At 40.0% G+C, this 15,064-nt stretch overlaps 1 protein-coding gene across 2 annotated transcripts in view; it reads right to left on the bottom strand.

Moving 5' to 3' along the window:
* Positions 1-15,064, bottom strand: part of UPP2 (uridine phosphorylase 2) — a 263,527-nt gene that overhangs the window by 71,254 nt on the left and 177,209 nt on the right. The gene's annotated exons all lie outside the window — the stretch shown is intronic.

Raw genomic sequence — 15,064 nt, 5'->3', positions numbered from 1 at the left:
CCACACATCTACAACCATCTGATCTTTGACAAACCTGACACAAAAAAGCAATGGGGAAAAGAATCCTATTTAATAAATGGTGTTGGGAAAACTGGCTAGCCATATGCAGAAAACTGAAACTGGACCCCTTCCTTACACCTTATACAAAAATCAACTCAAGATGTATCAAAGACTTAAACGTAAGACCTAGGACCATAAAAATCCTAGAAGAAAACCTGGGCAATACCATTCAGGACATAGGCATGAGCAAAGACTTCATGACTAAAACACCAAAAGCAATGGCAACAAAAGCCAAAATTGACAAATGGGATCTAATTAAACTAAAGAGCTTCTGCACAGCAAAAGAAACTATCATCAGAGTAAACAGGCAACCTACAGAATGGGAGAAAATTTTTGCAATCTATCCATCTGACAAAGGGTTAATAGCCACAATCTATGAAGAACTTAAATTTACAAGAAAAAAACAACCCCATCAAAAAGTGGGTGAAGGATATGAACAGACACTTCTCAAAAGAAGATATTCATGTGGCCAACAAACATATGAAAAAAATGCTCGTCATCACTGGTCATTAGAGAAATGCAAATCAAAACCACAATGAGATACCATCTCACACCAGTTAGAATGGCGATCATTAAAAAGTCAGGAAACAACAGATGCTGGAGAGGATGTGGAGAAATAGGAACACTTTTACACTGTTGGTGGGAGTGTAAATTAGTTCAACCATTGTGGAAGACAGTGTAGCAATTCCTCAAGGATCTAGAACTAGAACTACCATTTGACTCAGCAATCCCATTACTGGATATACACCGAAAGGATTACAAATCATTCTACTATAAAGACACATGCACATGTATGTTTATTGCAGCACTATTCATGACAGCAAAGATTTGGAACCAACCCAAATATCCATCAATAATAGACTGGATAAAGAAAATTGGCACATATACACCATGGAATACTATGCAGCCATACAAAAGAATGAGTTTATGTCCTTTGCAGGGACATGGATGAAGCTGGAAACCATCATTCTCAGCAAACTATCACAAGAACAGAAAACCAAACATCACATGTTCTCACTCATAAGTGGGAGTTGAACAATGAGAACACATGGACATAGGGAGGGGAACATCACACACCAAGACCTGTCGGGGGGTGGGGTCTAAGGGAGGGGTAACATTAGGAGAAATACCTAATGTAGGTTATGGGCTGATGGGTGCAGCAAACCACCATAGCACATGTATACCTATGTAACAAAACTGCATGTTCTGCACATGTACCCCAGAACTTAAAGTATAAAAAAAGAAAAAAAGAAAATGGTGGCCTAATCCTACAGCCAGTCCCCAGGCAGTGGTGGCAGGGGCTGCAGGGCAGGAGGCAGAGATGGTCGTTGCTGGGTGGCGGTGGCCATGTTGCAAGCAGCCAGTGGGAACACCAGACTCTACCATGCAGTGAGCGGCTCCTGGTTTTTCAGACATCAAAGTTATACTACAAGGTATAATCCTGATTCTTTTACTTCTTCAAAAATATTTGAGTACCTACTCTCTGTCAGGCACTGCTCTGTGTAATAAGAATACAGCAATGAATCAAATAGAATTCCTGCTGTTGTGTAGCCTATATTCTAAAGAGGCAGACAGAAAATGAGTCCATTAGGTAATCGCAGAGTTTGTCAGGTGATGAAGTGCTTTGGGGAAAAGTAAAGCAGGGAAAGAAGACAGGTGAGTGATGTGGGCCTAAATGAGGTGATCAAGAATGGCTCACCAGAAAAGGTAATTGTTCAGAAAAAAAAGTTAAATCATTCAAGAAAAGGCTATGCTTATATTGCAAGTATTCCCTCTACAACTGCTGAAATCAGACTTAAAGGGATGATTGTGAAACTGTATTTGTCAGCTTGGGGATGCAGGAGAATAACAGAAAAGGGGGGTGGGGGAGCAGATTGGGTACTTCCTAACAGTGGATTGAATGCTTGAAACATATCAGATACCCAACAAATGTGCATTGAATCTGAGCATAGTCAAGCTTCACACCTCTCATAAATCGAGGTAATGTAGCAGTCCTATCAAGAACAGTATTTTGGAATGCCAGTATGCTGGATCTCCCTTATAGTTCAGCTGGTTTCTATCTCTGCACCTCATCCATCGGATAGTCCTCTGACAGGAAAATAACAAGTGTTATCTCGGAAGAAGATAGAGCATCCTATAAGGGAAGTCCTAGCCACATGAGAAAGGAGGGAATTCCTGCCCTCCTGGACCCAAGGGATAGTGTAAAAAGGAGAATGCTACAGAGTTGTCTCTTTGTGTGCTATCCTTGGGTCAAACATTGGGGTAGGGTAGATAGTGCTGGACATTAAACCTTTGCTAGATATGGGAGAATCTGGAACATCAGGGTTTAATAGCATGTTTTCCCCACTGTGCCTGAGGAAAGATGCAAACCCCTGGTTAAAAACCTTGCACGTGGATACATGTCCCAGGAGCACTAATAGAGAAATGGCCAGGGAGAAGACCGGAAGGTAGAATTCCTGGCTCCCCAAGGCCCGTTCAGCATCTAGAACTACACTGTCCAATATGGTAGCCACTAGCCACACAGGCTCCTTAAATTTAAAGTAACCAAGATTAAATATAATTTAAAATGTGTTTTCTTAGCTGCATTAGCCACATTTCAAGTGCTCAATAACTATGTATGGCTCAAGACTACTGCATTGTACAGCACAAATAAAGAATGTTTCCGTCATCATAGAAAGTTCTATTAGACAGCAGTAGTCAGCAAACTTTTCTGTAAAGGGCTTACGAGTAAATATGTTTGGCTTTGTGGACAAGAAAGCCTCTGTCACAATTATTCAATACTATTGTTTTAGCATAAAAGCAGCCGTAGTCTGTAGGTAAATAAACAAGTATGGCCATGTTCCAATAAAACTTTATTTTAAAAAACAGGCTTTGGTCTGAGGGATGCAACATGCCTGTCCCTGGGATAGAGGAGCCAAAAGTTCCCACATGCCTCAGTAAAGGGACAGAAGCCACTGAAAGAATCAGTGAGCTAGTGGATACTTGGGCTAGGGCCAAATTACCTGATCTGTGCACGCAGAGGCGATATGGGTCCAGGTGCAGCTCAGACACACAGGCCAAGGGCCAGACCACAAACCTGCACACAAATTCAAGGCCATCCTGGGAAGGAGCAGGAAGAGAGGAAAGAACTTCAAAAGACCAACCCCAAATAATCCAAATGATCTAGAAGAAACTGTTTAAATGGAAGAGACGGTGATACTGTCTGTTGGCAGATGTAGGTGGCCCTGCCCACTATGCCAGTCCCACCACTCCCCATATCCCTAACCCCCTGAGGGAGTAGGAGCTCAGGAGGAAGTTTAAATCTATTATTTTCAAAAAATAAGCTACAGTTTCCTTGACTCTCTAAGTTACAGCAAAAATAAAAAGTCAATGCTGCTACACAGTGTTTTCTCAAATGTATGTAAAGACCCTTTAGAAAAGAAATCGTTGCACTCTTTCTAGGAGCACTGATTTGGGCTAATTTATCTCTACAACCCCTCCAGGGCTTCCTTGTGACTGAAGATATACACTAAGGCCTTGTGTGAGGGGAACACTGGCATGGAGGGAGAAAATCTGGCCTCCAGCTGTGTGACTTATGCTAAATCTCTAACTACCCTGGGCTTCAGTGACCTTATCTGCCACATGGGAAGATAGAGCAAATGACTCCTAAGTTCTTATCCAGTTCAGAGATAATAACTTTATGATTCATCTGAAAGAAATCTGACTGGGGTTGTGGCCCGTTGCTATAATTAACATAGTTAGCCGGATCACATGTCAATGGATTAAACCTTAGCTTTACTATTAAGATAAAACTGAATAAGCTAAGTTTCTACTAGTTCACTGAAAAGTTCTGATATTTAATACTTGGATAGTTGTAAGGACATGATATCACTCGAACTATATAAGTCATCCAGGCTGCCATACTAAAATGCCATAGACCGGGTGACTTAAAGAACAAACATTTATTTCTCACATTTCCGGAGGCTGGAAGTCGAAAATCAGAGTGCCAGCATAATTGGTTTCTGGTGAGGGCTCTCTTCCTGACTTGTAGACGGCTACCTTCTCACTGTGTCCTCACATGGCAGGGAGAGAGTGAGCTCTCTGGTGGCTCTTCTTTTAAGGGCACTAATCTCATTATGGGGCCCTACCCTCATGACTTCATCTAAATCTAATTACCTCCCAAAGGTTTCATCTCCAGATACTATCTCATTGGAAGTTAGGGCTTCAACATACGAATTTTGAGGGAACACAATTTAGTCCATAGCACAAACCTTCAAATTAAGGTAAGAAGCTGACTTCTTGGAATTTTGCAATCTGCTCATGGACAAAACAAAAGATGTGTTTCTCATCAGCAAGAAATTTTTGAGACAGGAATATCAAGTTGTGTCCCACCTTTCTGACATTCAAAGCAGAGGCAGGATGGGAGGAGGACTGTCTCAATTACCCACTATCGTAATAACTAACATTTACTTGACAGCTTACCGTGCTCCAGACACTCCTTGAAGTGCTTTACATGTATCATCTCATTTCACTCCACAATAACCTAAAATGATAGCCTTTATTACTAGGCCTATTGTAGAGATGAAGACACACTAATACTTGGAAAGCCTTAGGAGCTTTCATACAGTGTCACAAATAATATGAGACTGAGTCCAGATATAAAACTCAGTAGACTAACTCCAGAGCCTGCCCTCCTAATCACCATGATCTACAACCTTCAGGTTGAACACAAGTCATGGGAAGAGTGCCTGTGTGCATGCATGTGTGTACACACATGTGTGTATGCACACAAATCAGATGTGCTTGAAAAAAGCATGCATTTAATGTATTCGTAATATGTGTTAATTAATGTATTAATGCCTATAAGTTATTCACCATCTATGATGGACTTTCTTAACCAACTAAGCAAAATGCATTCTCCCAACATCTTGATGAGATTAGAATCTCAGAAAATGGGAATTTTGATGAGTGGTGAAGACCAAGAAGATCCTTTGAATTGGGGCCCTTGAAGGATGAAAGGTCCAGATAGAACATTGAACTTAGAAGCCATGAACAGCTAGGGTATGAAACAAAGGCTCAAGTGCTCGATGAGAGGAAAAGGATGGAAAAAAGGAGGAAGCCATATTGGGGTGAGAACTATGCCAAGTGAGGTGTTCCCACTCCAGAGCTCTGTATGCCAGACGCTGTACAAATTCTCCCTGCAATAATCTGCAGTCTGTTCACAGCCTCCCTGAGACAAATCACTTTTACCCTTTTGCCCAATATGACCAAAGTCAAGTCATTAAGACCTCTTTTTGTGCCAGCAAGGTGCTTCAGTTTGGTCATTCCTGGCTGCCAAGATATGATGTATGACTTATGTTAAAATGTGACTGACTGCATATGGAACAACACTCAGAGGAAGCTCAGAAAGTTCAATGGCTCTTGTCTCTGTTTAAAGACAAGAGCCCAGTTCAGTGACAGAATGGATGTGCAACCAGTCATCCTAGCCATCAATTTAAATGGCCATATAATTTGAAAGGCTGACAGGCATTAGTGTTCAGTATGAAGCTGTCTGAGGCACTAGCTTGGTTACCTGATGGTCAAGTTCATTAGATGGCTAGAGCTGGGCAGCAAGGTCTGTAAGTTCAGAGATTCCATACCATATGTTTTCCCATCATGCTTGGACTTCTTGAAGATATCAATGATCTCAGACTCTGAAGTCACAATCAACTAGGTAGTTGTTCTTTGGAAGTGGGGCAGGCAATGGAACATGGATATCTTTAATCAATTCTTGAAGACCTCCTCAATGGCTGAGAATCAGTAGCTTAGCTAATAATAAAGCCCTTCGCTTTGACCTCCGCAGCTGACTTTGGGACCTTCTGTGCTTGTCCTCTTCATATCTCTTCACTCATCTCTCTTCACCTTAACCACTTGAATCTTTAACCAGGAAATCTCTCCTTGACCTGGGCAATTCCCTGCCTGCCTTTTTCATAGGCATTGTGCCTGCAACTCTCTTCTCCCTCTCAGCTTCCCAAACCATTCACTTTCCTTATTTAAACCCTTTTCATTGCCCAGATCTTGGTGTCTAATATCTTTCTCTGATAAAAGGAACCAGGGTTCCCTCAAAACAAATGGCTGATTTTAGGACTGGGCAGGAAATATACAAGCCTGGAGCATCTTATAGTGCCAGAAAATATGGAAGTGCTTGAAAAAGAAATTGATGGGATGTATTAGTCTGCTAGGGCTGTCTTAAAATAAATACCACAGACTGGATGGCTTAAATAATAGAATTTTATTTTCTTATGGTTCAGGAGGCTAGAAGTCCAAGATCAAGGTAATGTCAGGGGGTTGGTTTCTGGAGAGGCCTGTCTTCCTAGCTTGTAGGAGACCACCTTCTCGTTGTATCTTCACATGTCCTTTCCTGTGTGCATGTGCGTACACACACACACACACACACACACACACAGAGGTTGGGGAGAGAGAGAGACAGAGAGAGAAGAGAGAAAGCATACAAGCATGCTCCCTTGCTCCCTTGTGTCTCTTCTTCTTCTTCTTTTTTTTTTTTTTTTTGAGACGGAGTCTCGCTCTGTCGCCCAGGCTGGCATGCAGTGGCACAATCTCGGCTCACTGCAAGCTCCACCTCCTGGGTTCATGCCATTCTCCTGCCTCAGCCTCCCGAGTAGCTGGGACTACAGGCGCATGCCACGACACCCAGCTAATTTTTTGTATTTTTAGTAGAGACGGAGTTTCATCGTGTTAGCTAGGATGCTCTCAATCTCCTGACCTTGTGATCTGCCTGCCTTGGCCTCCCAAAGTGCTAGGATTACAGGAGTGAGCCACTGTGCCCAGACCCTTCTTATTCTTATAAGAAGCACACTAGTCCTATTGGATTAAAGCCTACCCTTATCACCTCATTTAACCTTTATTATCTGCTTATAGGCCCTGTCTCCAAATACAATCACATTGGAGTTTAGGGCTTCAACATTGTGGATTTCAGGAGGACACAATTCCGTTCATAACATGAGGTTATAAGCCACCCACTTTTACAAAAATTTTTAATGGCAGCCACAGAAAACTACTACAGCATCCTGGAACAACAAAAAAAGAAGTTAAAAAAATAAAGAATCTGAATCAACTGTAGACTATACTTAATAATAAAAATTATGTTAAAAAACATAAAGAATCTGAATCAACTATAGACTGTAGTTAATAATAATGTATCACTATTGGATCATTAATTGAAACAAATGTACCATAGTGTAATATAAGATATTAATAATGGGAAAACTTGGTGTGGGGTAGATGATAACTCTGCACTAGCTTCTCAAAAGGACACAGGTGCCAACTGAAAGAGTTTCCACTGGCAATGCTAGAATAATCTGAGAAACAAAATAGAGTAGTAATGGATTATAATCCAATGTATAAAATATCCATGAGGTCACGCTGATATAAATACATGATTAAATAAATTAATAAATGGGGGGAACAGACAAATCTCCCACACAGATGAATTGCAAATAATTTATGTAGATCTTTCACCCTGAAGAGCAGGAGCCTAACTCTCCCCACTCCTTAGGTGCGGGCTGTGCATAGCAACTTCCTTCCAAAATGCACAACGTGGAAAGGGAGAAAAAAGAGTAACTTTACAGTAGAGAAATCTGACAAAACACTACCTCGGCCAGGTGACCAAGGTCAACATCAACAGTGATAAATCTTGTTGACACTGTGTACCCTTGATAAGATGTGATGAAAATATCACTTTACCTCTGTGACCTTCCTGCCAGTAACACATAACCCTAGTGTTATCATAAGAAAAGCTTCAGACACATTCCAAAAAACGGGACATCTTACAAAACACCTATCCAGTAGTCCTCAATTTTGTTGAGTCATCAGAAAATAAGGAAAATCTGAAAAACTGCCACAGCCAAGCAAAGCCTAAAGAGACATGACATAACGTGGTGTCTTGGATGAGATCTGTTAGGGGTTGAATTGTATCTCCCCTCAGAAAAAAGATATGTTGACATTCTAACCCCCAGTACTTCAGAATACAGCCTTAATTGAAAATAAGGTCATTGCAGTGTAACTAGTTAAGTTGGGATGCAGTCTAGATAGGGTAGGTCCTGAATCCAGTACCACTGCTGTCCTTCTAAGAATCTCATGGCCATGTGAAGATACATGGAGAAGGCCATTTGACAGTGAAGGCAGGGATTGGAAATATGTAGCTGTAAGCCCTGGGACACCAAAGATTGCCAGCAGCCACCAGAAGCTAGGAAGAGAAAAGGAAGGGCTCTCCTACAGGTTTCAGAGGGAGCATATCCTTCCTGGCACCTTGGTTTTAGGCTTCTAGCCTCTGTAAGACAATACATTTCTGTTCTTTTTAAGCCACCAGTTTGTCAAAAATTTTTACAGCAGTCATAGGAAATGAATACTGGATCCTGGAACAGAAAAAAGTAAATAAACAAAATAAAGGCATCTGAATCACCTATAGACTGTAGTCAATAATAATGTTTCCACTACTGGATCATTAATTGTAACAAATGTACCATGGTGTAATATAAGATATTAATAATGGGGAATCTCGGTGTGGGGTAAATGGGAACTCTGCACTCAGTTCTCAATTGTTTAACAATGGAAAACTGTTTTTAAAATAAAGTATATTTTAAAAGAACCTTTTTCTTATTTCAGCAATTGTTGAAATAAGGTCTCAATTTCTCAAAGCTTTGATTTTGAAACCATCTGCCTTTGTGTAGTTTATATCAAATGCATTCTAATTTTAAAGAATCAGGAACTTCTCCACAGAAAGCGATCATCCTAAAGGCATCATGCCTCCCAGTTTAGTCTTGTCTCCTTCCTCTCCTTTCCTCACACGTGAATCTTTTAGGTGTCGTTAACCTTCCATTCATTCACTCTATGCCAGGAAATGTGCCAGGGATGTAGGGTAAAAAGTGACCTTGCCATCCAGGGAAGGAGACAGGCACTAGAAACATCATCACACATAGAAATGACAAATCACCCTGTGACCTTTTAAGCTTAAATGGCTGGCTATGAGGACAACACAATCTCTGCCATGAGCAGAATGCTTAGCTTAGAAAGAAACCAACACAGGACACAGCAGAGAGGCCCTGGGACATTGCTGGAAATGCTGGAGTTGGTTATGCCTGAATTCCCTACCCTTCCTTGACATCATAGTTGCATAGCCTATTAAATACCCATTTTTAACTTAAAAATCACGACTTTCAAAAATTATATAAAAGAGAAGTTCATCATGTTATGGGAATACTTTTAGAGGGATATCACTTAGGGGTGTCAAGAAAGACAGCTCTAAGGATGTATATCCTTGAAGACATTATGCGAAGTGAATAAGCCAGTCACTAAAAAAATACTGTATTATTTCACTTCTGTGAGGTACCTGCTATGATTTGAATGTCCCGTGCAAAATTCAGGTTGAAACTTAATCCCCAATGTAACAATATTGAGAGGCGGTGCCTTTAAGAGGTGATTGGATGGTGAGGGCTCTGCCCTTATGAATGGATTAATCCATTCATGGATTAATGTATTAATGTGTTATCCTGAGAGGGATACTGGTGGCTTTATAAAAGAGACCCGAGCCAGCACATTAGCATGCTCAGCCCCCTCGCCATGTGATACCCTGCACCGCCTTGGGACTCAGCAGAGAGAGCCCCCACCAGCAATAAGGCTCTCACCAGATGCTCCCCTTCAATGTTGGACTTTCCAGCCTCCAGAATTTTAAGACATAAATTCCTATTCTTTATAAGTTACCCAGTTTGGGGTATTCTGTTATAAGCAACAGAAAATGAACTAAGACAGTATCTGAGTAGTCAAACTAACAGAGACAGGAAGTAGAATGGTGGTTGTCAGGGGCTAGGGAGAGAAGGGAATGGGAAGTTTAGTCTAATGGGTATGGAGTTTCAGTTTTGCAAGATTAAAAGAAGTTGTGGGGATGGATGGTGGTGATAATTCACAACACTGTGAATTTATTTAATGCCACTGAATTGTATATACACTTAAAATGGTTAAAATAGCAAGTTTTATGTTTTGTGTATTTTATTATGGTTTAAAACATTTTTAATGGGAAAAAAATTTGTTAGCTCAACATCATGTAGAAGTCATTGACTATTTATGGGGATGAGAAGAACCAATTAAAATACTAGCAGCAGATGTTTCTGGAAAAGACAGTGAAAAAGCTGCAAAACCAGTCTCCCAGCAAGCCCCTAGTACACACCAGATTCTCAAAAGTCACTGGCTTTGGGATGGTTTTCATGCTTTTTCTCAGCCTCACTCTTTCCCAAGTCCCACTACAGAAATTTCAGCACAATCTCATATTATCAGAGGAAAATGACTTTCAATATGCAAAGCCCATGATTCTCCAAGGGAACATAGAGAAATACATTAATTAGTTTCTCTCACTTCCTTCTTTCTCCACACATTGCAAGGATTTAAAAAAAAAAAAAAAAAAAAAAAAAAACTCAAAATAACCAACAAAGCAAAAACATGAAAAAGTAAACCAGGCACTTATTAATTATTTATAAGCTATATTTTTCCCTTTTGCACTGTTTCTTTCTTTTTATTTATTCATTTATTTACTTTTCCTTGAGACAGGGTCTCACTCTGTCACCCAGGCTGGAGTGCAGTGGCACCATCTAAGCTCATTGCAACCTCCCCCAGGTTCAAACCATTCTCATGCCTCAGTAGCTGAAACTACAGACGTGTGCCACGGCACCCAGCTAATTTTTGTATTTTTAGTAGAGACGGGATTTCACCATGTTGGCCAGGCTGGTCTTGAACTCCTGACCTCAGGTGATCCACCCGCCTCGGTCTCCTTTTGCACTTTTTCAAAAATGCAGACTTTTATTCAACACAGCTACTAATATTTTGCTGTAAGTCACTGCGAAATTGTGAAAATGCTTGTGACAGATAGTTACATTGTCCCATCAAACCTGGTAAAGAAAACCCCTTCTTTGGAATAACACTGCATTAGCTTTTTCACTATTTACTTTTTCCAATTAAGAAGGCCTATAATCTGTCTATGCCCCATTCTCCACATTTGAATTGTAGAAGATAAATTCCTCCCACTTCGAGTAAATTATGGTAATGTGTGAGACATCCTGTGGCTAAAATGCTTCAAATTCCCTGGAAAACCTAATCTATAGCTTCATAAGATTATTTATAAACGTGCTAACAATTCTGCCAAAGGTCAAGTAGCTACTGTATGGATAATGTTTTACCTAGAAATCAAAGCCCTATCCATCCTTCCATCCATCCATCCATTTGCTTGTTCTACAAATGGTTATAGAATGGTCCTGAATCCAGCCCTGTACATGGTACTGAGCTAGGCTTGTACAAGATACAAGCAATATGGTATGGGAGTTAGGCATTCAGACATTGGAGTCAGACTGCTTGAAATTGAACTCTGGATAACTATGATCACGAGTCTTTCCAAATTTCAGTTTCCTTATCTAATATACCTGTTCCTTGAGAATTTGGGGTGTACTAAATGAGAAAATGCATATAAAGTGCTTAGCACAGCAGCCAGCACATAATAGAACACCCAGTGTATGTTAGGTATTATTATAAAAGTGTGTAAAACCCAACCCTTGCCCTCCAGGTTTTGTTAGAGAGGCTACATCTTTCTTACTTATTCTTCAAAATCAGGGCTTCCCAAAAGGCTATTGTTATTCGCCACACACAGTTGACACCCAAGTCTTCTACCACCTTCTTTACTCTACACTTGGTGTGGGGGCTTCTACACACCTCCTGCTAGAAACGTGCTCCAACTTATCTACCGGATCCAGGGGCACCTCCTTTCTTCTTTTCCCATCCTTTCCCTGTAATGAGGAGATTTGTGAGGTGATTGAAATGGAGCCCTGCTTTAAATCAGGGATTGGCATACTACAGCCCTCGGGCCAAATCTGACCCAGTGCCTGTTTTTGTAAATAAAGTTTTATTGGAACACAGCCATGTTCATACTTCTATGTATTGTTTGTAGCTGTTTTCAGACTATAATGGCAGAGTTGAGTCTTGGGACTGAGACATTATGGCCCAACAAACCTCCAATGTTTACTATCTGGGACTTTAGAGAAAACGTTTACCAGTTCCTACTCTAGATAATGATGATGAAGATGATGATGACGACAATGAAGAAGACAAGCCACTTCTGCCATTTATTGAGCAAAAGGCAATAATATTAACTCTATTCTACAAATAAAGACATTGAAGCCCAAAGATGTTAAGTAACCTTATCAAAGTGACAGAGCTAATATATGGCAACCAATATCACTCTTAAGTTTGTTCTCCCAATTCAGTTATTCAATACCCATGTAATGAATGGCTACTGTTGGTGTCCAGGGCATTAGCCATTAGGGATAGAATGGTAGGCTTTACTCCAAGGAATAATAACTGACTCCTTTCTAGGTAAGAGTAACTCTCGATACTGTCCCTGTTTATTGAAAGTTTACCCCAAGTATACTTCTTTCCAGTTTACCCACATCTTGATATCACCACCATCATACTTTCTACTACAGCTTCATTTGATAGTAGAATAAGTCAGGTACATCTTTTGTTCCTTAGGAACATTCCTCACTGTTTATTGGACCTTAGACTCATTGTTGGGTTCCAATTTCTTACCTAATTTTTCCTTCAGGTGACTTGTTCCCATTATTCCCTTACCTAGAGTTGCCAGATAAAATACAGGACACCAGTTGAATTTGATTGTTAGATAAACAACAAATTTTTTTAGTCTAAGTATGTCCCATATAATATTTGGGACATATGAAGGGTGTTCTCTATTTTTATTTGCTAATTCTGGCAACCCCTACCTAAATATTTTTGTAGCTGGAAGAATTATCCACTGTGGGTAGCAGGGTATTTACTGGGAAGGCCTCATGGGTTAGGACAGAGAGCATTGGATTTCCCAGCAGAGGATATGGGTGCCAGGCCAGCTGGGCAGCATCCCTCCACAGAATGGGAATGACAGCCCCTACTCTCAAGGTCTGGTGAAGACTCAGTGAAATGTTGTATATGAATAGCATTGTGTTTGGCGAAGTGTAGTTGTTTTGTTTTGTTGTTGTTGAGGTGGAGTCTTGCCCTGTTGCCCAGGCTGAAGTGCAGTGGCGTGAACTCGGCTCACTGCAACCTCCGCCTCGGGTTCAAGCAATTCTCCTGTCTCAGCCTCCTGAGTAGCTGGGATTACAGGTGCCCGCCACCACGCCCAACTAATTTTTGTACTTTTAGTAGAGATGGGGTTTTGCTGTGTTGGCCAGGCTGGTCTTGAACTCCTGATCTTGTGATCTGCCTGCCTCGGCCTCCCAAAGTGCTGGGATTACAGGCGTGAGCCACCGCCCCTGACCGTGTAGTTGTTATTTATCTTCACTCCAAGTAATATTTGTTCATTCACTTTAGTCATTTCCTCCAGTAGTTCAGATTCTAAAAAAACAGATATTCCGCAATATACCCTCAGCACAGCACTGTCAGATTGTGTCCCTCTAGCCTCTTCTTTTTCCAGGATCTCACTGAAAGATTTAAATGACCATCAAAGTTAATTTAATTATGAAGTATGCAAAATGCTCCTCCCAATTTATAAATTCCATGGGGAAAAAAAAGGAAGTTTGACAGACTGGGTTGTTATAAAATGAAAGATACACACACACATATTCCTAGAGTGGCCCTCAATGATTTTTTTTTTAATTTTTGTGGGTGCATAGTAGATATATTTATTTATATAATGTTTATGTATATATATATTTATGGGGTGCATGTATATATATTTATGGGGTACATGAGATGTTTTGATACAGGCATGCACTGTGAATTAGTCACATCATGGAGAATGGTGTATCCATGCCCTCAAGCAATCCTTTGTTTTACAAACAGTCCAATTATACTCTTTTAGTTATTTTTAAATGTCCAATTATTATTGACTATAGTCACCATGTTATGCTATCAAATAGTAGGTCTTTTTCATCCTTCCTAACTACCTCAGTGTATTTCAATAGTTCATATTCAGTTACATTATCTGCTTTCGAGTTCCACCCTGTTTCAAATTCCATAATCACATTTGACAGCAGCAAATAAAAACTCATTTTTAAAAAATTCCTGGAATAATAGAATTTTTATTTTCTTTGTCCATTCAGTAAATGCCAGATCCATCTTACTCTTTTTTTCTTTTTTTGAGACAGAGTCTTGCTATGTTATCCATAGCCTGGCCTCAAACTTCCAGGCTCAAGGGATCTTCTTGCCTCAGCCTCCTAAGTAGCTTGGACTACAGGTGTATATCATCATACCTAGCTAGATCCTTCTTATTCTAAGGTCTCTTTTAGAAACTGAAATTTGATGGTTATAATTAATGCAATTTTTCATCTCTTACCTTATTAGAGAATAAGGATAAGATAGAGTAGTACATTTAAAAAAACAACTAAATAATCCATGTAAATACATTGGAGCCAAACTGTTTACTTCTCAGTCTTCACTTAGAGTCTTTGCTTCTGTGCTTTTAGCAAATAGTTGCTAATGCCTCTCACACTTTCTTAAAAATGCAGAAGAGAATGATATGTTACCTGTCTCCAGGAGACGGTCAATGTGGGAATGTGCTCATGGAAAACCTCAGTTCATAAAGGTGTCTGTTTATTTCTCATGAAACTCTTTAGCCAAACACTCTGCTAAATTTCTGTATCAGGAATTAAGCATAAAACACTCCACTTTCTGTTGTTGCCTATGACTCTTAATATTTTGAGAACAAACAAAAGGTAAATAAAATGGAAGGAATCAAGATTAACCATTAGAAATAAAAAATGAATCACCACAGTGAAGAAAAAAAGCTTAAATTCAAGGGGATTTTTATTTCAAATGGTAATGGGGCCTGTTGGTTCAAGTGAAATCACATAAGAGCTATTTTGCTCAAGTCTTTTCCAAGTGAAAAATTGTCAACAAGATTAAAGAAATATATTTTGAATTCTAATGTATGATCATAAGAAACTAGTGTAAAACATTTACAAAATTCTTCTCCCTAGGTAATATTCCCCAATTCACT

This window comes from Pongo pygmaeus, chromosome 11, assembly GCF_028885625.2.
Source record: "Pongo pygmaeus isolate AG05252 chromosome 11, NHGRI_mPonPyg2-v2.0_pri, whole genome shotgun sequence".
NCBI classification, from domain to species: Eukaryota; Metazoa; Chordata; class Mammalia; order Primates; family Hominidae; genus Pongo; species Pongo pygmaeus.
Note: the sequence above shows the minus strand (reverse complement) of the source record. Positions and strands in the feature narration are given on the sequence as shown.